This window comes from Girardinichthys multiradiatus, chromosome 14 (assembly GCF_021462225.1).
Source record: "Girardinichthys multiradiatus isolate DD_20200921_A chromosome 14, DD_fGirMul_XY1, whole genome shotgun sequence".
Lineage (NCBI taxonomy): Eukaryota > Metazoa > Chordata > Actinopteri > Cyprinodontiformes > Goodeidae > Girardinichthys > Girardinichthys multiradiatus.
Genome location: NC_061807.1, coordinates 23,552,527 through 23,577,433, shown reverse-complemented (window position 1 = coordinate 23,577,433; position 24,907 = coordinate 23,552,527). Strand labels below are relative to the sequence as shown.

Sequence of the window (24,907 nt, the reverse complement as noted above, 5' to 3'; positions counted from 1 at the left end):
GGACTTTTTGGACGGTGTCAGTCCTGTTATAGCATCTGTAAAACAGTGGGCCTATGGAGGGAGACAGGTACCTCTTGCCGGGTGAGTTTGTCCCGTCTTGGTGCGGTGTTGGGGAGTTTGTTGTGAATGCAGTGCTTGATGGTGTCTGTTCTGTTGTGTTTGTGGGGCCTATTATCTCCCCGTAACACTCCTTACCGATGGCTTGTGTCTCTGCAAGCTGGTGTATTGGTGGTTTTTGGTGTCCATGGCTAAGTGCTTTGGTGTGTGCCAGCTTACTCCCATTGGCTGCTTGCCTGGGCCCCCTGGCTCTGTCGGCCCTCTGCTTGGGGGTGATGTGCCCCGGGGTCTCAGGTCTCTCACACTTACACACGCAGGTGTTTGGATTCAGGTGTTAACAGATACGCAGATGTTCTATATCGCACCACAATTACCCCCAAATACATCTTGCATTCATTATGTAAGAATTATGATTATTGATTAATTAATATTTATCAAGAATTATAATTTAAAATCATAATTTGAAAAAAAAAAATGTCTTAAACAAAAATCATTACTTACGAATAGAAATCAGAGATATCCTCTGGTGTTGTGATTATGGGCTCAAAGCTTTTTAATAATTACAATTAGCTATTCATCATTAATAATTCATAAATTATTAACCAAAACCACAAAATGTCACTGTTTATTCAACCGCTTCACCGGAGTTGGGGGAACTTCAATCTTGTTTTGACAGATAAATCACTCTTGCACGAAATAAACACAAACGCTTCTCTTAATTATATATATGAAAATTTATTGAAGCCAAATAATCCTGATATACCATTATTCTGGTCCAAAAACCTTCACCTAACTAACAAGCACTATTCTACACAAAGGGAATAAAAATGACTACCTAACAACAATAATAATAAAAGACAAATATATGCACATTTAGTGTCTATGAAGATCAAACCAGCAGTTTTATGGACAAATGTGTAATTTGAGTTAAATGGAAAGAGAAGTCCTCCTGGTGCTGATGTCTCGATTGCAGCGATCAGCTGGTAAAACAGTGGGGCTACGGCCCTTTAGCCTTACAGCTGATTGCCCCAAATCTCGAACAAAGAGTCATAAAACTCTGAACTCAGTGGAAAAACTCCCATTAATAAAACTGGAACAAAGGAGTGATCAGGCAAGGCCCAGACTGCAGTTGCTTTGAATGAAAAACTTTTAAAAGTCCAACTTCTAACTCCTGGCTGATTTGGGATCAGCCAGACAAAAACATGAACACGCATGATTCAGCAGCGCTTGCGCACCAAATCAAAACACAGCTCGACATAAAACACTTCAATCAACATTGCATGCAACAAGTTGATACCTGAGACTAACTACTGGTGATTCTAAACCACCTTAAATATGCCTCATCCTGCCCAAACTTCTAAATGCACCTATCCGATTTAATATAAAGAGAACAAAATTACTTTGACGTTGGTTTCTTCTCTCCACCGGTTGAGGATGGGTCAGGTCTGAAGAAAAATGAGGGAGGGGGGATCACACGTCCGTGATCAACTCAAGAAAAAAAAAACAGTAAACTTCTCATCTGTCCAGGAGGGGAAAATATGAAGAACCGTTTAGTCGACTGAATCAACAAGGAGGAAACTCATCTCCTTTGAAATAAAACCTCTGTGGGTTTTCACCTGCGCCGGGTGTTGGCGTGGTCTTCGATTGGCATATGAATCTTCCCTCCTTCTTGTATCAGACAAATTTCCAGCTTTCAAGCTCTTCTGGGAATGGCCTTGTGGAGCAAAAGTTCGCCTGCGAGCTCTTGTCTCTCCAGATATGCGCCTCCGTTGCATCGTCCCATGAGAGCCGCTGGAAATGGCAACGAAATCTTTATTTTCGGCGGATTTATAATCCCGGTGACGTGAGCGCTGCGATGTCTGTTGAGCTGCGCATGTCAAACTCTGCTACCAAAATGGATGACTCCAACAATTAGTATCGCACACATTGCTGTTGTTATAAATGTTTCTTACCAGAGAATAGTGGCTGAAACAAATGCAAGAAGAGTGGGACAAAACTCTTTCACAGTGATATAAAATACTCATTGCCAGTTATCGGAAGAGTAGCACACAGGTCTGAGGGGCCAGGTTGGTTTAGATGATGGTATAAATGATGTTTTTTGAAAACAGCCTGGACTCTGTCTTTGTCTGATATTATGATTTGATCAATTATCTGAAACATTTAAGTGTGACAAAAAAGCAATATTAGAAACCTCTTTTCTACAGCCTTGTGAAGTGCACATTTGGGGGCAACTGATTAGAGAAACAGGTGGTAAAGTGATTTAAAGAAAATATGACTGGAAAAATATAAGTAGGGTAGAAAGGCAAGAAAAAAAGCCCTTTATGTGCAGTGAAGTGAGTTTGAGGAACCTTATGAAACATAAAGTAAAAGACAGGTAGACTCATCAGAGAAGCTCAGCCTGTTGGGAGTGGCATTCGCATGGCCTCTCGGAAAAGCATTGAGGCATTAAATTTAAATTGACTGTGCTGCTTCTATGTGGAGAAAAATAGTTGAAAACACGACTTATATGATGGTTTAAGTGCATTTTGCCTTAAATGTGCCTCTGTCTACCTGTCACATGCAATAGTGTTATAAAAACAGAATTAAAACCTGCAGCGGGTCAGTTTGGGGAAAAGAATATTGTACTTCCTAATATTGGCTACCTAGTAGAAAAAACCTATCACTGCTGATAAAATGTTGACTGTCATACAAAGATATATTAAAATTAAATATAGCACTGATCTAAATGTCTTGAATTAGCTGGTAATAACATTCATGACTACATCCACTTCTGTGTGGTGTGACTTAACTGACTACTGGTCCATCCCGCTCCCCTGTAAAGTTAGGGAACCTGATATAATTGTGTTTCCCCACTTCTCAGATTTGATGTATTACTTCACGGCGGGCATCGTGTCCATGTTCGAATGTGAATGCACAACGGGGCTTGTGTTGTTGGGCAGCCCTGGTACAGCTGGCTGCAATGATTTATTATTCGCCTTGGAGGGATTTTTACTTTCACGAGGTCATAAGTGACATGTGGTGGTGGGGGGCTGCGGTCGATGGGGAGGCACACCAAAACAGCTAAAACAAGTTTCACTTTCAACTATATCATACAGCTATGTATGTAAATGAAACCCAAAATAACATACTATGATCCACTTTAAGTTGTTCAGTTCAGTAATTTGAACAGTGCTAATTCTCAACAGATATATCCAGTTTGGCATAGAATGCATTAATGTATTCCAATACAACTTAATATTATAAATAAAAGCTTTAATTACATATAGTCCAGTTCATTCCAATTTGCATTACAATACAGTTAGTTTCTTTTGATTATTTAATTCCAGTTGGTATAAAGTTATCTCACAAAGCCCAGTCCATTGCATTGAACCATTGAGTTTGCAGCTCTGCTTTATGTGGTGACAGTGAAAAGGAACAACTCTTTTTAACAGAAAGAGGCCTCCAATAATCCAGGCTCAAGGTTTAAAGGACAAGGAGACTCAGAAAAAACACATAATCACTGAGAGTGGGAGTACTTTCTATGGGAAAGAAAAACAAAGGTACATTGAGTTAATGGCAGCACTAGTTGTGTCAATAGTTTCGTCCAAAAGAGTAGCACAGTTAAGCACAGAAGCACTGGGCCAGCAGTACTTTCTAAAGGATGAAATACTCGGAGTACACAAAATTGACGTCAGCAAAATCACCACTAATAGCTTAGTCTTGGAAGGAGACACAGCTAAACACAGAAGCCCTGAGCCAGAAGTACTTTCTATGGTAAAGAAAGTCAAAGAGTACACAGGCAATAGTAAAATTAGCTCAGTAGCTTTGTTGACATAGGAAAAATAGCTAAACATAAAAGCACTGTACTGTAAGTAGGAAAATTCAGTGTTTAACAATCAGTATGCTTGTCCAGGAAAGAAACACAGCTAAAACACAGGTACATTTGCTTGGAGTACTTTCTACAACTACTACGGTACTTAGATACAAAAACAGACTTATGGACTGATATTATGCCAAAACTCATAAAATAAAAGAATGACACCTTAACAGTGATCTAATGTGTTTTACCCTTTGGATGTAATGTTCACTCTAAGTGAATGAAAAACCTAACAGAGACACACAAAACATATACAACTTTACAAGTTTTTTCTTTTCATCAGTCTGCTTTGTGCCAGAGAAAATAAATATTCACTTTTCAAAACAGTGCTTCAATTAGAAATACACTCACATATTTCTTCTTTTGCTTTCAAATATTCTGAGCAGAACTTATGAACTGATGCTGGTTTGAAGAAAATATTACAAACTCATGCAACAAACTCATGCAACATGTTTTAACAGTTTTTTTCTAAACAAATTGATTCCACACCAGAACTGATCCAACTGATTTATCCTTATCTCTTAGGTGGGGGCCAAGGGATCTTTAGTTACACTGGTGTGTCGGCGAGGTCATCCTGCAGTAGCAGGACCAATGCATGGTGGCACCTGCATGTGGCAACAGAGAAGCCTTGTTTCTCTTGGTGAGTTTGTGTTCTTTCAAATTAATCAAACCATACTGTCATCAGGGCAACTGACTGCAGTACTGATATAATATCATAAAGTAAAAAAACATCATTATTCAATGACTACACTTTACATGAAACCTTGAAAATTAAGCATTGCTTGGTGGATAACAAAAAAGTTGTTGATTAAATATTATCATCCCAACCTTACTTATTTTAAACAAGATTATCACCCCCATAATTTGCAGCTACTTATTCATAAAATGTTGTTTTGTGGTTTTTAATTTATTTATTTACAAACAATTTTATATGGTAATACAGTAAATTTAAAATCCTAATCATAGCTCTTATTAAGCTGAACTTGAAGCTAAAAAGTGTAGCTGAGCCTCAGGTCATTATTTGCACAGTGTGAATGAAATACTAAATTAAAATTACACTAATCTATTAATGAGAAAATGCTATCTTTGTATCATCAACAAGGAATACTGAGACAATGTTGAATACAAACAATGGGTGTGTTTGCTTTCCTTTCCCAACACAAAAAGAAAAAAACAACTTGAATTGATCTTCTATCTAGATGCTTAACATGATTGTGGTTCAGAATGACTTTTCTCTCCATGCCAAACAAAAAGTGTTTGCCTCTGAAAGAATGTTACATCCTTTACTTAAACTATAATCGCTATCACCAAATAATCATGAATGTTCAAAGTAATTGTTTCCAGAAAATATTTCTGATGATGACTGAGATTATGGTGATAATTACTAGAAGTAGGGTCACATAATTTCTGCTGTTATTAAAGGATCAGTTATACAGTGTTCAGCAAATACACAGCAGTTTGGTCAAAATATTGGTCCGATATATAAAACATAACTTGGCAATTTGTAAAAATGTATTCATCAAAGGGAATCCGGCCAATTGCGTCAAGTTGTTGACTTTGCAGCATTCACTCATGCTGGGCACACATGTAGCAACAGTAGAAAGGAACCGTTCTCTTTCAACTTGAAGGAACCCTCTGGGGAACCAGGCTCAGTAATAGCAGCAATCTGCCGCAACCAGCTGGGGGTCGAGAGTACAGAAAGCAGAGCCAGGAGCACTTTTTAAGGAGAAGAAAACAAGTGAAAGTAAATTAAGTTAAATGGCAGAAACAGTTCCATTGGTGGCCCTGTCTAAGAAAGAAACACACCTAAACACAGTACTTTCTATGGGAAGGAAAAACGAGTAAGAAAATACACACAGTTAGTGGCACCAATAGCTCTATCAATTGCTTTTTCAAGAAAAAAATCACTCAGAGGAGTACTTTCTATTGAAAGGAAAAACAACAAGTACAAAACGTTAATGGCACTAAAAACACCATTGATGGCTTTTTTAGGAAAGAAACACAGAAACAGCACCGAGGCACAGAGCCATGTTACTTTCTATATTAATGGAAAACAAAGATAGTACATGTACTTATATTTAATGACAGCAATAATTTGGTTGTGGAAACACTGGTAAACAAAGACGGGAGCACTTTCTATTTGGAAGAAAAATTTGTAAACTATTGTAAATAAATCAACACTTAGTAAACAGCTAATTTTCCTAAGATAACATCTGAAATGTTATGTTTCCAGTGGCAATTAAAATGACAAAGAACCAAACAGGAAAAGATAATTAGGTTAAAGAAAAACATAAAGGGACAAAAAACAAACAAAACCAAAATTCTGAGAAATGTCAGAGTATAATTTGGCCACCCTCCTTCAGTGACATACATACTATGAACTACAGGCTATTTATAAAACATTTTAAACCAGTTTTTGACACCGGAGCCTTACACAGCAACCCTAAGCAATGTTAATATGATTAGTTGCAAATTCCAGGTGTTATTTCCCCAAATTTAACCAGGGCACAGAATACCAATATGTGCTGAGAGAGAAGATACACCCTGACCTGAGCCCCGTGTGGTGATGTAGCTGAGGAAATACATTCGGCCTGGTCATAAATATTGCACTGTGAGTACACGGAGGGCTTTTGGGCCTATGAATTATTACGTAGTCCAGCGGCTCCGCGCCAGCCAGAGTGTATCTTGCTCAGCTTTTGCTCTGCAGTAAGCTGCGGCTGGGGAATTGTGGTTATAGGCCGGCACATATAACTGCCAATGATACCGGGAATCCATCACGGTTATCCCACATGTTGTGGTGTGTGCTACAACTTTGCGGACCCAGCAACAGTTAGTCTGAAAACAAACAAGAAAACGATAAAATCAAAGTAAGAATTGCTGCTGTGCCTCTGTATTTTCAAAGAAGCAAATCGAAATGAATCTGTTCGATCTACATCAACGGAACAAGGGTGTGAAATTAGCCCACCTTTTGGGTCTTTCTCCTAATTTGCTTTTCATTTGCATGAGATAATCATGTAACTCAACAGAGCATGAAGTTGACAGTTAATACACCTGATTATACCAACACAATGAGAGCGAAAGGAGATCAAAATAAGCATCTTAATGGAAGAAAATGGGACTTCTGCTAGACGCACAGCGTTGTCAGACTAAAGAAATGCCAGCCATGTTTGAGCTCTTCTGGTGATTAGCAAAAAAAAAAAAAAAAAGAGCATAATCTCCAGACTGCTGACACGTTTCTTTTGAACAGCGCCTGTCTGAAAAAGCCAGATATGCTTAAGAAAAAAAATAAAATAACGGATGAAATCTGTGTCAGGTCAGATAGCAGCCAGCAGCTTTCCGGAAAAAGTCTCTGCTAAGCCACAAACACACAGGATTAGGAGCTGAAGTACTGGCCACAAAAAAAAACAGAAAAAAAAAAACAGGAGGACAATATTAAATGATTAGTGACAACTTAAGATAACCTTTAAATTACTTGGTTAAATACAGTACATGGGTCTACAGTGTGCGGCCCATGAATATGAAAGAGGGAAGTTGCTAGAAGACATATTGTGGGTCTAATTTTAAAGCTGATCTTAAATAAACTCTGTCGATTATTTAAAATATATCACTAATACGGAGGGAAAATTATTTTTTTGTGGAGAGGAGCTGAGTAATTGTGCATAGGGGATTTAAGTCTCGTACACATTTAATGATTGCTAGCTGCAAACCATCGTTTTATTATTCACATAATAATTTGGTCATGTTCCAGTTTCACTTTGTTTTTAAAGGCACTGAATTGTGTTGCTGTATATTTCTGCAAAAGTAGACATGCCACACAAAAGTATTCATACTCCTTGAACTTTGTCCTATTACAGACACAAATACGAGTGTACTTTATTTAGGATTTTATGCAACAAACCAGCCCAAAGTAGTCCACAACTATAAAGGGGGAAAAAGATTAAATGTGAAATGCATTTGTATTCAGCACCCTTTACTCTGATACTCTGATAGTTAAATGGAACCAAAATTAAACCTTTTTGCCAGTTTGCAAAAAGCTTTGTGTGCCAGAAAGTAAACACTGCACATCACCAAATAAAATGGTGCCCACTGTGGTAGCAGCATCACACTGTGAGGCTCCATTCCTTCAGCAGAAACAGGAAATCTGGTCAGAGTTGACTGTAAGTGAAAATGAAGCTTAGTACAGAGCAATCTTGAAAGAAAGCCTGTTAAAAGTTACTCACATTGTTTATTATGTACTGCAAATGTGCATCTAAATGTCTAAAATTTCAAACAAATTGCTTCAGTAACAAGTTCAGAGAAAAGCTTCCTATATGTGGCTTTAAATAACCACAAGATGGTGCTACACTTCATCATTTCTATTTGAAAATACTATACTCCTGGTGTGAACATCTGAGGCACATTGACTTACATGTGGCATTAAAAACATAGACTTCCACTTACTCTGATTTGGCATGTTTCAGCCTTATTAGTCAGCCAAACTTTAACATTTTTAGTCTCAATGGACTGATTAAGGGCCATTTTCTATACAGAATAGGGACATTCTGATTTTTTTTTTATAATACACTAGCTGCATTAATTTAACGTTAGACAGTTATAACATTTCCCATTCAAACACAATATACATGGACATACATGGCTCCTGCTTTAAAAGCTTAGACTGAAATTACAGTTCAAACCAGTAGATGGCAGTCTGTCTATAGAGAATCTTCCAAAGATAATGACTTGGCCTTCCTTCATCAGCAAAAGTTCCTGAGTGGCAACAGCTTCTTTGAGGAGTATGGTGTAAATTAACCCTGAAAACAGACGTTAGTTGATGCTGTAAGAAAGTACAAGAGAACATTGGTATGAAAAAGATGTGAATAACAGATGCACACACAAACTCTACTACAGTGTTTTTCCCTCCTTCCTTTGTCATTTTCTTCTTAGAACTCTCATGCTTCATCTGTCACACTTTTACAAAGACAAATGGCATCACCACCCACCATTCGTGCACGTACGCACACCTCCCCGCCATCTGTGTGTGCAGCGGCCCGTGTCTCTTGCACTGGGAGCAGTCGGGGAGCACAAGAGTGAAAAAGAAAGTGTCTCATGGCTCTCCGCTGTTGTCTCTCAAGCGGCCACGCCACATCATGATCGTCTTTCGCTGCCATTGTGTCACCTGCGCGCACCGCAGTCACAAAAGCACATATTCGGCTCTGTTCATTACCTAGAATCAAGCTCCAATACTTAATTTATTACCTACAAGTCTCAGTGCCACAGATGGCACAATTACATCTTCCATTTCCTCACCGGACGGACTTATTTAGCAGAAAGAACAGAGCGCAGAAAGTGAATACTTGTACTCGTACTCGTCGTCTTCCGCTTATCCGGGACCGGGTCGCGGGGGCAGCAGACTCAGGAGAGACGCCCAGACGTCCCTCTCCCTTAGACACCTCCTCCAGCTCCTCCGGGGGGAGCCCAAGGCGTTCCCAGGCCAGCCGAGAGACATAATCCCCTCCAGCGTGTCCTGGTCCGTCCCCTGGGCCTCCTCCCGGTGGGACGTGCCTGAAACACCTCCCGAGGAAGGCGTCCAGGAGGCATCCGGTATAGATGCCCAAGCCACCTCAATTGGCTCCTCTCAATGTGGAAAAGCAGCGGCTCCACTCCGAGCCCCTCCCGGAAAGTGAATATTATCTGTCAATATTACCTCTGCTTGAGATGTAGGAAAGCAAAGTAATTTTCTCTGCATTTTTTTTCAACTTTCAACTTTTACTGCCAACTGAATAATAGTAGTGTTAATGTCATAATGACTAAGGATATTATGGCCTCTTATTTTCTTACGATGGTGGGGACAGGCTCTGGTTTTTAGCAAAGGTGCTGAGGTTTCTTACAACTTTAAGCTTTAGCAATGATATGCAGTTCATGCTGCAGGTGGAATAAAAGCAGGATTAATAAAATGGGGCCTCGATTATTGTTTAATTTATTATACATGCCTAAACTGCAAGTCTATTATACTTTATCAGATTTTTTTACCCACAAAAGCAGCAGTGCTTTCTAATAATTGTTCTATCAGTGTTCCCATCCTAATCTTAGCTCTATTTTATATGCAAGAATATTACTTTTCAAGTTGTCTAACATGCTAACTCACATATGCCAACATACTTACTGTAGCACTAGCATTATGCTTTCCCAAATATTCTAACTTTACTCTTATATGATAGCAGTTACACTTTTCTTTCTGCTATGTCCACTTAGTGCTGCTACCATACCTTTAAAATTATGACAATTACCCACGAAAAACTGTTAAATATCTCAGACCAAACAACATTTTTTTTTTTTTATTGTAGCACATGTTTAAATATAAACAGTATTGCTTGACTTGTATGTTTAGGTTTACAGTCATTTTTAGTTATTTATACTTGACAACTGTTTATATTTGATGAACAACGTGGCAGTTAAAATATTTGGGAAATTGCTGGGCCTGGGCACTTTTAACATTCTTGAAAAATGTACATCAATTAGCCTGTAGGATACTAATGTTAGCCTGAATATGCTAACGTAGCTATCACATTCTAATGTCAGCTTTTAATAGGCTCAGTTTTGGTGTGCTAAAGCTATTTAATTATTTAACCTCCTGTCTTTAACCCTTAGTATTCCTGCATTTGAGGAGTGTATGCCAATGTTAGTGTTAGCATAATAATATTAAATCACTGATATGCTGAATTTAATTAGAGCATGATGACTTCAGCCTAAATGTCCCAACTTTATTCTTAACATCCCAATGTTAGCCTTCATGAGTTATTATTATTTCTACCAGACTGATATTAACTCAGAAAGCTAATGTTAACTTAGTTATAGTCTTAAAATGCTAATGATAGGGTAAACCCTAATACGCTAATGTCAGTCTTAGCGTGCTAATTAACCAATTTTAACTTTCATTTTATCATTCTAATGTTTGGCTCAATATGCAAAAGTCTACCATCCTAACATTGGCCTTAATATATTTACTTTAGTCTTCCAATGCTAGTCTGTCATTTTCAATATGGCTTCTTCCATAGTGGGTTGCGAGGAAGCCGGTGCCTATCTCCAGCAGTCTACGGGCGAGAGGCGGGGTACGCCCTGGACAGGTCACCAGTCCATCACCGGGCAACACACAAAAGACCATGCACACACTCATTCACACCTAAGGGCAATTTAGAGAGACCAATTAACCTAACAGGTATGGAGTACCCGGTGAGAACCCACGCATGCACGGGGAGAACATGCAAACTCCATGCAGAAAGACCCCCGGCCAGGAGCAGCAACCCAGCTCCTTCTTGCTGCAAGGCAACAGTACTACCAACTGCGTCACCGTGCAGCCCCCTTTCCATGCTAGTGTTTTCTATAATATACTAACATTGGTCTGAGCATGCTAATACTATCTTTGAATTGCCCCCACGGATTATCCTCTATTTCAGTTCAAATATTGTGCACAACCTCTAAATGGCAGGCCTCAGGCTCTAATGCCTGAGTCACTATACGAATGAACAAATTCACAGTTTGACCAAAGATTTTGTCATTCTTCCTTATTAATTGGTTTAGAGAAAAATGAGCTTGGTAGCAAACAGCTTTTTATTTTCCCTGTGGTAAACAGTGGATGCAACATCCAGACTTGTAAATCAGGCTCATTGAGGTAGCATAATGCCGATGATTATGACAACCAGGCGCAAGGGAGTGATAGAGGGATGCTGAGTTATGGACTGGTGGAAGGATGCTCAGAACTCACAAATGAAGCAGTTTCATCAAAATACAAAGTCCCCCAGACTAATGCTGCATTACCCAGTTGAAGAAATGTTCAGCAGTCACTAAAAGTTTAACAGAATTATAAAACATACAGTTTTCTTAATAAACGGCATTTTAAAAAGAGCATACTGAAAAAACAAACTGAACAAATTTTAAAGGTGTTTTTTTGCACTGGCAGGCAATTCATAATTTAACTAGGTGACTTCAGGCTTTTAGTTCAATACATTACATAAAATACTGTTTACATTCTGCTTTGTTCATTCTACTCCCCTTTGTGAAAAAAACTATCATTCATTTATATTGATTGCCAACCATGATAATATAATCAGACGTAAGGCCTGACAGGGCTGGCTGCTCCGATAGATCAGAGCTGCTGACAGTAGAGCTATGCACAGGTCATAAACCCTCACCTTCCTTGAATGACCCTCACATCCATTTGGCTCTGTCCAATATGAATGCAAATAACTCCGTGTTTTTGGTGACATGTTTATGGTTATCTCTGTATCTCCCCTTTGATCTGCCTAAATGTGCTGATGTTACTGAGCTAATGGGATCAAAAAAGGTAACCTATCGCCGGTGGTCAATAGGTTCCCCCCCAGCATAGACGGAAGCATCAGAGTATGCCCATGGTTGGACACATACACCATGCAAACCTACATGTCCTGTACCCCAGTCACTTGTGTATGCATTGAGCTGATAAGTACTGCAGTTCATTTTCTCCATGGGAAAGCAAAGTGAAACAAAAAGGGTGTAATAATTGCTTGGAGGGGGGCGAGGGGGTATTGGTTTTCTGTGAGAGTGCAGGGAGGGAGGGACAATACGAGCTTGGCTAAATATGCTTGATTGCCTCCTAAGCTTTGATGTTGTGTGATTAAATAGTGCTGCTGCGGACAGAGGCTCCCTTTGAGATAGCTTGCTTGTCACTTTATCCCTTACCTTCTCTGTTTTTTCTCCAGTGCACCTTTTCACTCCTGTGTTCTGGCATTTTCACCGTTATGCAACTGACTCCGTCACAGCATTTGTTGCCATTGAACACTTATCTTAGCAGTAATGTAATAATTACAGACGCCAAATCCAGCCTAATAGAGTATTCCTTACTGCATCAAAATGAGTACTGCTTTATTATGCTGTTCTACAATTTAATTTGTGAATTTATTAGCATGAACAGAGCATATTCAAAGAACTGTGATAATAAGAAACTGAACAAAACACATACAGAGGGGGTGGTCAGGCTGCAAGGGCTAGAAAGCAGCCATTTCCATAGCTGGTTAATTGTGGTCATTTACATATTAGAAAGGTAAAGATGACAGTTTAAATATTAAACTAGCTTGTTTACAATGTGGAAACCCTCTGGTCATTACCTGCCTTGGCCTTAGGGACCAACAACCAATAGATTAATAATTCTTTTGGATAAAGAGCTTCTAGTGGAACTAAATAAAGTATTTTCAATCATCATCTTTGCCGGTAAGGAAACAGTTGTGATAGGGAGTTAGAATTACTCATGTTGGCGAGTTGAGTGTGACGTGGTAACATGTTATTGGACTTGGAATATTGTTACACTATAGAGAAGCAGAAACGGACGATCTATCATGTAGAGGTTTAAAATCCACAATAATATCAGTGATCTTATAGGGCTAAACATTTTGCATTATTGAAGGCCTTAGTCTGATTAGTTGTTAGCCCTATAGCTTTAAGAGAATTCCCCACTCTTCACTTCAGCAGTTGATGGGTCTGCTCATGTTTATGTGTCATTGATCTTATTGGTCTCAGTGATAAAATATTTTTTTCTTACAAGTGTCAAATCTGTCAATAATCAATCTTAAGGGTAATTCTTTTTACTTATTTAGTTTTGATGATATAGTTCTTAGAAAGGAATGAGAGGAGAATATTTTAAAATATCTCTACTCTTTAGAGGCATTGCAGGGTGTATAGATAGAGTGGGCGCCCCATATATAGAGGTTATTGGGTTCGATTCCCGACCTTGAGACCTTTGCTGCATGTCTTTCCCCGTTTTCTCTCTGCGAATTTCCTTTCTGGTAACTGTCAGTAAAGGCCACTAGTGCCAACAAAATCTCAAAATATATATGTTGGATATATTCCTACAATCACAATATTGACACTTCAGTTGAAATTGAATGATTGTATTGGATCCAGTCCCCAACTGATTTGACAGTTAACCTATAATCACATTAATATATAGTAATGATTAAAGAAATCAAAGCAACACCAATAAACACACATAAACTCTAACAGCTTTAACAGAAGTTCTGAAGGGAACACAGAACCAAGTAGTCATAGTACTGTTAGCTGATTAAAGGTGAAACTTTATCAGAGGTTTGATCTCTTTCAGTAACTCTCTATCTGAAAATAATAATTAACTCTAACTAAGCCACCTTGGCTATGTCAACTCTGGACATCTTTGAAATGCCGCCATAAGACTATAACCGTGCTCCTTACTTTGATTCGAAATCAGAGTGTGGCGTCAACTCTGTTGGGAAATCAATTTTGAACCTTGCAGCAGGTGGAGTCCAGCACTCCTGTCCCTGGTGCTGCCAACATGGAATATATTGAAGTGTGAGTGAAACCAGAAAGCTTCAGGCATTGCGATCTAATTCCTCTCCTACACAAAATCATATTTATGTAAACAACCATGTTTATAAGACTTGCTTTGTGTGCTCTCACTTCTGCTCGAATAATAATGACAATCAACTACAGCAAGAAGCTTTGGGCCAAGAGAATAGTGCAAACATGATGACACAAGTAATAATAAGTGGTAATTTCCTTACTTGGATACTGTAAGGTGCTAAAAATATTTTGTTAGTATAATGAGTCCAATTTCTAGAATTGCGCCGCTCAAGGTGGCTGCAGGTTGGACTAGCTCTATTACTTTTCGTTCTGATTGATTAGTTTTTGGGAACTCAAATTCTTGAGGTGGATACAGTTGATTTTTTTTGGACGACTGTCCTCTCCGGTGTCAGATGCTGTGCTTCATCCTCCAGAAGAAGGTTCCAGTGTTGCGGAAGACCTCCTGTCTTGTTCCGGTACCAAAGAAAACTCACCCATCAGTCCTTAATGACTATAGACCTGTTGCCCTGACATCCCACATCATGAAGGTCCTAGAGAGACTCCTGTTGGCCCACCTGAGTAAGCAAACAGTAAACCATCAGGACTCCCTTCAGTTTGCTTATCGCTGTGGAGTTGGAGTTGAAGATGCCATCATACACCTGCTTCAACAAACCCACTGTCATCTGGACAAAGCCAGCAGCACTGCGAGGATCATGTTCTTTAATTTCTCCAGTGCATTTAACGCAATTCAATCTGATTTGCTTTGTCAGAACTCCAGAAGACTCAGGTGGAGGCCTCAACAATCTCTTGACAAACAGACCACAGTTTGTGAGACAGAAGGGTTGTGTGTTTTACCAACTAGTCAGCAGCACAGGAGCACCACAGGGGACTGTACTCTCACCATTCCTCTTCACTCTGTATACCTCAGACTTCCAGTACAAGACAGACTTCTGTCATCTGCAGAAATACTCGGATGATTCTGCAGTCGTGGGGTGGATCAGAGATGGACAAGAAGATGAGTACAGGAAGGTGGTGGACCGCTTTGTGGCATGGTGTGGAGACAATCATCTCATCTTGAACGTGAATAAAACAAAAGAGATGATTGTAAATTTAAAGAGAAACAGGAGTAAGTCAAAAACTATTTCCACCATGGAAGAAGAGGTGGAGGTGGTGGAGGAGTATAAATACCTCAGTGTTCACCTGGACAACAGACTGGAGTGGAGATGCAACTGTGAAGCCATCTACAAGAAGGGACAGAGCAGACTGTACTTCTTGAGGAACTTAGGTCCTTCAGTGTTTCCAGCAAGATGCTGGATATCTTCTATAAGTCTGTTGTGGAGAGTGCGATCTATTCTGCCATCATCTGCTGGGGTAGCAGCATCAGAGCCAGGGACTTAAAAAAACTCAACAAGCTGATAAAGAAGGCTGGCTCTGTTCTGGGGACTCCTCTGGAACCTCTGGAGATCATTGTGCAAAGAAGGATTCTTCATAAAATGAAGAACATTATGGAGAACCCTGAGCATCCTCTTCATGAGACTGTCCTACAACAAGAGAGTGTCTTCAGTCAGAGGCTTCTTCAGATGTGCTGTAAGACAGACCACTACAGGAGGTCCTTTCTGTCCACAGTAATCAGCATCTACAACGTCTCTTTGAAGAAACCTTCATAATGAGCTACAACAACATTTAATTTCCTTTTGGGATTAATAAGGTATTTTTGAATGTTGAATTGAATGAGATCCACTACCATCGTAGTTTAAATACCCAGCTAATTATTACTTAAAGATTTTGTAATGTCTATCAAAGTATGCACACCCCTGGAACATTTCTACATTTTGTCATGTTACAACCACACATTATATTTTATTTGTACTTTATATGATGTACCACCAAAATGTATTGCATAATTTGAATTGTAAGGGAAAGATTCAACTTTAAAACTTTACAAATAAAATCTGTGCCCAAGTGTGCCCTGCATGTGTATTCAGCCCCTCTTACACAGATACCTCATGTTGCGATTATGAATCTGAGAATATTATTTAATATTTAATATTAATATTTTAATATTTTATCAAATAATATTTCGGTCTGTTAAGGGTTGTCCTGTGAATATCGGCCCAGTAAGGCGATGGTATTAGGACAAAATAGAAAGGTGTGAACCAAGCTCTGACATTATTGAACAGCATAAACTCTGCACACACATGAAATGAATTCACACAATTTCTTAAAATACAAGAATTTATTAACAAAAATAAGTCAACTCAAAGTCAAACAGATTTCAATCAACAAACTCTTTACTATGCTAAAACAATTCAACTAAACCAAGCAGAATTAAAGAATAGGGAGGATTAATGGGCTATGTACAATATAAACAAGTTGATTAAAGATGATTGGAAATTATGACCAAAAGAGTGATGCAACATTACCATGCAAAGTTTATGTTTGAGAACCACGGATTATCTTGAAGAAGCTGGAAATTAAGTTAAATTAGTCTTGGAACCAATTTAGGAAATAATCAGCAACATTTAGACAACCCTTCACAATGCAAGATCAGATAAAATATTATTTTAATGAAATAATATTTTAAAGAATGATCTGCTGAATAAAACCAACCTTCTGGGTGACTAATTCTCAACGGTGTCTCATTAGCTGCCTTGATTTATTCAAATAATATTTGAAGAAATATTAATAAGGGGATATTTTGGAAACGAGCCAAATCTTTCTGGAGAAATGGGCTTAATGGCGCTTCCTTAGTTATCAAATCTAGTAAATGATGTTCAGGAACTATTACTCACTAGCTTGAAAACCAACAACCTTTCTGTTGAATACTCTTTAGTAGCAAGCACGTGTTCTTACCAGTTAGCAGTTGAGCTAACAAAGAAGCGGATAGCTTAGCACCAGAAATAAACATATACCTTTAAAATACCTCGGTTAATATAAGGGTTAAAATGCATAACAGCGGACGGCGCGTTATGATTAATGTTCTGTTTAAAAATCACCCTTTAAATAAAGTTTGTCTTAACTTTAACAACATACAAAGAACACAAACCGGCTCGTGTGCTGCAAATAGCCTGCTAGCACTAAGATAGCCGAGTTTCACAAAAACAAACTTCATAAATGAAAATGTTCAGATTATTTCATCCTAACTGTTAAACTGCCCAAACCTAACCTCTGACCATGGTGAGGAAATGTTGTCCAAGGGCCAATGAAGTTTGAAGAAGGTATCCACAGTGAACAAAGGGTTAGCTTCCCGCTAACCTCCTCAGCTTCTCATGATCAGAAGTTGCGTTCGTTCTGTGAACAAAGGGTTAGCTCCGGAGCTATAGCTGGGCGGCCCATCCTGTCCACTCCGGTCTCTGCTGTCTTCCTTCCAGACTGGGAGACCGCGTCTTTGCAGGGGCTTCTCTCGAACACCATTTGCGTCTGCTGGGGCTCGGAGAGACAGTCAAGCAATGCTTGTACCTTAATTACCCCCGTTCATGAATGAAAATACCGGATACACAGACAGTATTTCATCCGTACTTATCTTTGCATATGCTGTTATGGCTTCCTTGGATCCAGATGAAGAGTTTATGTCTTTTTGCCAGCGAAAGACATCAGCACGCTGGGCCTCCCCTGACTGGTCCCTCTCGAAGGCCGTGTGGAAAGAGGGCGGATGTAGCAACAGCTGTGTTTTTATTCGGGTAGTGGCATCACAGGAAGTCCGCAGTTATCCCGTTTCCTGGCTGTGCCAGAAGAAGGTTAATGCACTTTATTTTGAAAGTTCCAGAAATGTCCGTACCGGAGTTTAATGTTGAAATCCATGGCTGTGGGTCCCAACACTCAAATACATTCTAGTGCAACCAATTTCCTTTATAGGTCACCTAATTAGAAAACAGGGTCAAACTCTGTGTGTTTTAATCTCCGTGTCAATAGAGCTGTTCTGTGAAGGTCTCAGAGGTTTGTTAGACAACATTAACAGTATTGTTAGGTTATAAAACAAAAATCAAAGCTTTCAGTATCTTATGAAGTACTTTTCAATCCATTATTTGAAAATGGAAAGGATATGACAAAACTGCAAATCAATCAAGACATGAACATCTACCTTGGATGCCGAGGTAAGAATAAGCAGTCAAGAGGCCCATGGTGACTTTGGCAGAGCTAAAGAGATGCTTAGCTCAGGCAGCAGATTCTGAAAGGACAACTATTAGTTGTGCACACCAAAAATTTAGCCTTTATGGACAATTCGCAATAGGAAAGACACTGCTGAAAGAAAGCCTAAAAAAGTCCTGTTCCCAGTTTCCCATAAGCATGTGAGGGGTATAGCAAACGTCTGGAAGATGGTAAAAGTTGGAAATTATCTCATAGTTTACACTACACCTTCCTGCATGGGTGTATTCACAATAATTGCTTGGAAAGACTTAAAGATAAGTCTTCTCGGCTGCGCATTTTATAAATTGTTTTAAATTATCCAGTGGAAAGATTACATAAATATATTTTATAATGTTTGAGCAGAGGACATAACAAAAGTAATACTCACTAAAAACAATTTTATACCTTTACCTTTATTTGTCATTGCATCTTCTGGCTCTCTTAGGGAGCAGTAGGCTACCACAGTCCAGCTCCTGGGGAGCATTCTAGAGCTAAGGGTCTCGCTCAGGGACCCAGAGTGGCAGTCTTTGTTTCAGTGCTTAGCTCAGGCAGCAGATTCTGAAAGGACAACGATTAGTTGTACACACCAAAATTGAGCCTTTATCGACAATTGGTAATAGGAAAGACACTGCTGAAAGAAAGCCTAACAAAGTCCTGTTTCCAGTTTCCCATAAGCATGTGAGGGGTATAGCAAATGTGTGGAAGATGGGGTTTTGGTTAAATGTGAACAAAGTCAATTAGGCCTACATGCAAAATGTGGCAGACAATTAGTACTGCAAATCCTCCCAAACTCACCGTTCTCACTCTGAAACATGTTAATGGCGGCTTCATGTTGCAGGGATGCAACATGAAGCTGCAATATACTATACTACAGCAGGAAGGCTTGTCAGAATTAATTAAAGATGAATGTCTCTAAATGTAGAGAATTCCTGAAAGAAAGCCTGTTATAGGCTGCAGAAGACCTGAGAGAGGGGCAGAGGTTTGCCCTCCAGCCGGATAACGTCCCTAAACGTTAACCTCTTGAAGCTCATCAACAGAATGCCAAGAGTGTGCGTAGCACTAATCAAAGCAAAAGGTGGCTACTTTGAAGAACCTAGAATATAAGACATATTTTCAGTAGTTTCACACTTTTTTGTTCAGAATATAATTCCACATGTGTTAATTCATAGTTTTGATGCCTTCAGTGTGAAGCTACAATATTCATAGTCATGAAAATAAAGACAACTCTTTGAATGAGAAGGTGTGTCGAAACTTTGGGTCTGTACTGTATGTGATGGAGAAAAACGTGTCACAGCAAGGTATACCTTTTCACAAAATCACCCATGCCAAACTTTATTGGCACCCCTCACATTAAATACATGCAAAATCAGCAATTTTCGAATTTCTGCCTTCTTACAGTGTAGAAAATATTTCCCCAGGGTATAAAAGTGACTAATTTTCCTAGCCCCTGTTCAAAAGGGGAAAGACAAGAGAACATGTAATTCTAGGCAGAGGTGCATTGATCTTCTTAAGTCATTATTTGGCTGCAAAAAAATTGTGTCCTGCCTAAACTTGCCCATAATTAACGTTTAATACGACCAAATTTAATTCAAAGCCCTTTTTTAGTTGACAACACAATAATTTTGGAGAGTACTGTACATTAATTATTATTTTTATTTTTATTTTAGAAATCTACTTGTTTATGGCTAAACCCTGCTCCTCTTTGTCTCATCTCATTAATACAGTTCTCTTTCCTGAGATGTCAACCACAAGATGAGGCCTGCGGCAGGTAAGGACCCGAGATGCTCCAACGCTGTTTTGATCTGTTTGCATGCATTTTGAGGGTGTTCATATGCTGCTTTTTATTAGCATCAGCTAAGGATTTAGGCTGATCTCGTCTGAGAGTATCTATCTTTGTTATAAAGAGGAATTTCCCATCTCGAGTGTCAAGAGAGCCCAAAGAATATGTCAAATGACATCCAATCAAGAGCTGAGATGAATCTCGACTTGAGCTCAGTCCCTCCTGTCTCCTGACCTGCAGCTGTGTAAGGGTGCGGGGAGGCAGCAGACTATATCTGGCAACCTAAACCTTTTTAAAGTGACTGAGGGAGTAAGGGAGTCTGACTGGCACTGATGGGACCAGACTGGGACTGTGCAATGCTTGCGTGCTGCGCTGTGCCTGAGCTTCAGAAAGCTTGATTGATAGAGTGTGATGAGACTGTCACAGAGCAAGGAGAGCAGCACCGATATAGGCTAGATGGGAGGGGGGAAGTGGGATGACCAGCGGAGGGAGATAGGGGGAAATAAATTTGAGAACACGTGAAGGATGAAGTGGGGGAATGAAGTGGCTGGATGGAATGTGTTTCGGACACATAAAGGATGGGGAGGTGTGAGGGCTGGAGAAGGGAAGGGGATGCTCTCTGTCAGATACTGAGAGGCTGAAGGCTTCACTTAGATGTTACTTAGATCTGGCATGAACCAATTTAGTTCATATGATAGTGAATATGTAGAAAATGATAGCCCCAAATGTGGAAATGGGTGGGAGATTTATTTAAAACAGAAGGTATTAGGTATACCCTGGATTAATTAATTTATCATGGTAAATCCTTACCTTAGTTCAAAAACTGAAATTTATTTAAAATATATAGTCATTACACACATGGTAAACATATATTAGCTTTATTTCCAAAAATTTCCAGTAATTATTAATTGACACTGAATGAAACACCAAAATCCAGCTTTTCAGAAAATGTGAATATTGCAAAATAAACATAAAATATAAAAATTTGTATTGAAGAAATGGTATATTGTAAGCATGTTATGGCCTACACAAGCCGAAGACCGCTAGCTTGATAGTTGTCATCAGGCAGTCATTGACACCATTGACACCCCCCGCATGGACAGTAAGTCACAAAAGGTAATTGCTAAAGAAGCTAGCTGTTCTAACAGTGTCTTACCCGTGCTAAGGAGAAAAATGACTAAAATGTTACCCAGTGTTTTAAAGTCCTGTTTTTAGGTAAGTGAATTGCTAATAAGATAGTTAATTTTGCTCCTTGTGAGTCAGTCACTCTAACGAATCTACAAAATATAAGTTACACATTGAGAAATGAATTACCAAAATAAATAAACTTGTCAATGAAATTCTAATTCACTAGGATGCATCTTTAATTAAATACATTAACGTACTTTACTTCACTAACTCCTGATGTCAAGTGATGCTCATACATTTACTTTATTTGCAAACGTTTTGCAACAATTTGGCCCAATACCCTAACACCACATATATTTTGCACTTCATTTTAGTTTTGAACTGTTAAAAGTAAAATCTGAGTTAATGCGAACTTCATGGTTAAGAGTTTATGTACTGTAAATGAGACCTTTAATTGCACTTCATATATATGGGAATGACACCTTTTTTTGTTCTTTTTGGAGATTACGTTACTTTTTTTTGAATCAGTACAAACAAAATCTGGGTCTGCAGTTTTGTTACAGAGAGAGCTACTATGTTTCAGTTGTGTGTCTGGAAATAAAAACACATGCCATGTTTTGAAACTAGTAATTACACCAATGAGCAAACATTTTAAGCAAAATAAAAAATACACACACCAATAAGATACTCTAGGTTTATCAAACACACAGGATATGCAAGTATTATTATTTGTATCATACTTAAAAGCTGACTCTTAAACAGACAACATCACAACATTAAACTGGACTTTTCCTGCACAAATCATTAAAAACATAGACTTTAATCTGTTTATATTATACATCTGATTTTTCTATTGTTTTTTTTTTTCGTCTGTACCCATTTTTTCCTGTTTTCTGTGACAGAAAATGCACCATAATTGCCACAAAGATATATCTTGGCTTGCTTACTTACTTCTTTGTTTACTGTAACATAAAGTTCGAAATCAGTAAGTAAAGGTTAATTTGTTACATATGTACATGAATAGATCCCAAGGTGTTCACACACACACAAAAAACTCCTTTTAACTCACATTTCCCGTACAGTAAGATGCCCGTGTGAATATAACTAGTTTACTGGGCTGTTTATTAGTTTATCAACACCTGTTTTGGAGACTATATTAGATCTTGTGGACACATGGCTTGCTGGCAGTGAATGCAACACGGGCTGAGTTAATGCTCTGTTCTGGGAATTCCACAGTTAGTGAATTCAGACTCAATAAAGGCACCATGTTTTACTTTTATCCTTGCCTGAGGAAAGACAGCTGACTCACCCAGAATGCCTAAGTTATTATTAGTGCCTCACATCTGTGGGGAGATTGTGTGTGTGTGTGTGTGTGTGTGTGTGTGTGTGTGTGTGTGTGTGTGTGTGAGAAAGATGGGAGTGAGAGACTGAGCTCCAGCAGCAGAGGTAAGTTCATATAAGAGCTCTTATCTGCCACCTGCCAAGCTCTGACCAGGGCCCCTGACTCCTGCCCCCACTCCCACCCTCTGCCTCTTTTCCCAGTGGGGGCTTCCCACCAGTCTGCTATAGGCAAGGTAGCCACGTGAAATGAGCAATTCCCTTTGAGGGACAGGAGTGCTGCACAGAATCACCGTGTGAAATGGCTGCTCACTTTGGCAGATCAATGCCCTCTCTTCCCTTCGTGCGCTGCAACTGAGTGATAGTCAGGCAGAAAAACGGGGAGGAGGGAGGGGAGAGGCGGTCTCGCATGTGATGTTTGTTTCTATGCGTGCGAGTTTGTCTGTGCAAAGGAGGGGTAGACCGTTAGCTGGGCATTTAATTATATTTGCCACGGCTGCTCTGAGGGAGAGGTGTTGGAGAGAAAATTTGAGGTGCTTTGCATAACCTCAAAAGACATGTAATATTGCCATTACCCTTTGGAGAAGAGAGAACGGCTCCCAGGCTTACCGGATATGAGAATATTCAGCCAGTCAAGTGAAAATTTTGCCAATATGAATGATATTAGTGACAATCGTATTAAAACTTGTAGCAGTACCAAAATGAATCTGATACTTCAGGAGCGATGAGACTCGTATGTCACAAATTTTTAACACAGATATGTTAGGAAACATACAGAAGGTTATGATTAATGATTAACTTGGACTAAATCTTGACCAGACAGCTATACTTATTAGGGCTTTATTCAACACTGGCTTATGAATAATTAAAGCTTAAACATGACACCGAACTCAAGAACCGTTGTGCCAGAATATTAATAAAAACAAATCTTTGTTGATAAGATTTCTAAAGATCATAATGTAAAGCTCTTTTATCCACTCATAACTTAATCCATCCATTTCCGAAGTGGGTTTGGGGTCATTGGCCTATTCAAGTATCAAATTGTGTCCACATTTCACCCTCTATCTATAGGATCACTTGTTCATTTATACAAGCTGTTGATTTTTTTATTTTCTTTTTTTTTTGTGTGTGGCACTACCATTTTAAAAACATGTTTAAACAGAACTTAAATTTTTGTTTTTAAATTTTATCAAGGTTCTAAAAAAAGAACAGTCTGGGAACATTAAAACAATAATTTAATGTTCTCTACCAATGATGAATAACTGTTCTTGGATGAATGAGTGTTCTTAGAAACTCAGCAAACGGCTGCAAGTCTTTGTGATGGAAAAGAACAACGTTTCTTAGAAAGCAAAGCCGCTTCTTTTGGTGAATCTCGAAGGATTTACCAGAAGAAGTTATTTAGACCGCTTCACCTTCATTACCAAGTGTTTGCAGAGTGTCCGCTGACTCAAAATAACATAACAAAACCACTTATAAAAGAAATACACTAAAGAATATATATGAGTCATATTTGAACAGTCTATTCCAAAAGTCGTTTACCTGATTATCATCATTCTGGATAAAAATGTCCCTTTCTCAGCCATTATTATATGGCAAAACAAAATTCTCTACTTCTCGACAGCTTTACTATTTACAGACTAACGAAAAAGATCCCTATGAATTAAAACACAATGCCTAGTGACGGAAATGTGGTAATGAAAGGCACAAGCCAGTCTTATACAGAGGAACATCATTTCAGAGACGAATATAAGGCAGAAATTGATTAAACTTTTATTGCTGCCACGCAGGGCAAAAACATATTACAAATCTATATGGCTACAATTTAATTTCTTCTAAACTACTTAGCTTGTCTCTTCATTCTTATTATCTTTATTCTAATAGTCGATCATCTGTTTCCAGAGCCCCCATGTCTGGCTAGAGTCTCTCAACACCAATGACGCCTGGGGTGAAGCTACAGTCAGATGCCTGCAGATGTAGCAGTAATAAGGCTCACTTGATTATTATGTTAAATGTAAGGATGAGGAGACAGAGGAGAAAGCAGCCTCTAAGCTTTGACCGTGTTCCAACACCTTGATGCTAGAAAGAGTCCCATTTGTTTAAACTCTCTGCAGAGATGGGCCCAGGAAGGTTAAATCTTGCTCTTCAGCTGTCAAAGCTGTAATGAACAGTGTTTAGTAGTAATACCATGCACTGCTGCCTTCCGAGGGCCATTTTTTTTCCAACAAGAGCGAGTCAAAAGTTGGAAACTGTGAGCTGATTTCAGCTGTAAGCAACAACGAAAAACTGGAAAAGAC

At 39.0% G+C, this 24,907-nt stretch overlaps 1 protein-coding gene across 35 annotated transcripts in view; it reads left to right on the top strand.

The window, feature by feature from the left end:
* LOC124880267 (receptor-type tyrosine-protein phosphatase delta-like) overlaps positions 1 to 24,907 on the top strand; it is a 622,546-nt gene that overhangs the window by 235,632 nt on the left and 362,007 nt on the right. For 34 of the 35 annotated variants that reach the window (XM_047385268.1, XM_047385264.1, XM_047385265.1 and 31 more), the window contains exons 6-7: positions 4,439 to 4,553; positions 20,092 to 20,135. The gene's annotated coding sequence lies outside the window, so the exon portion shown is untranslated. The remainder of the gene's footprint in view (positions 1 to 4,438; positions 4,554 to 20,091; positions 20,136 to 24,907) is intronic. The other variant, XM_047385260.1, reaches the window with a different exon arrangement.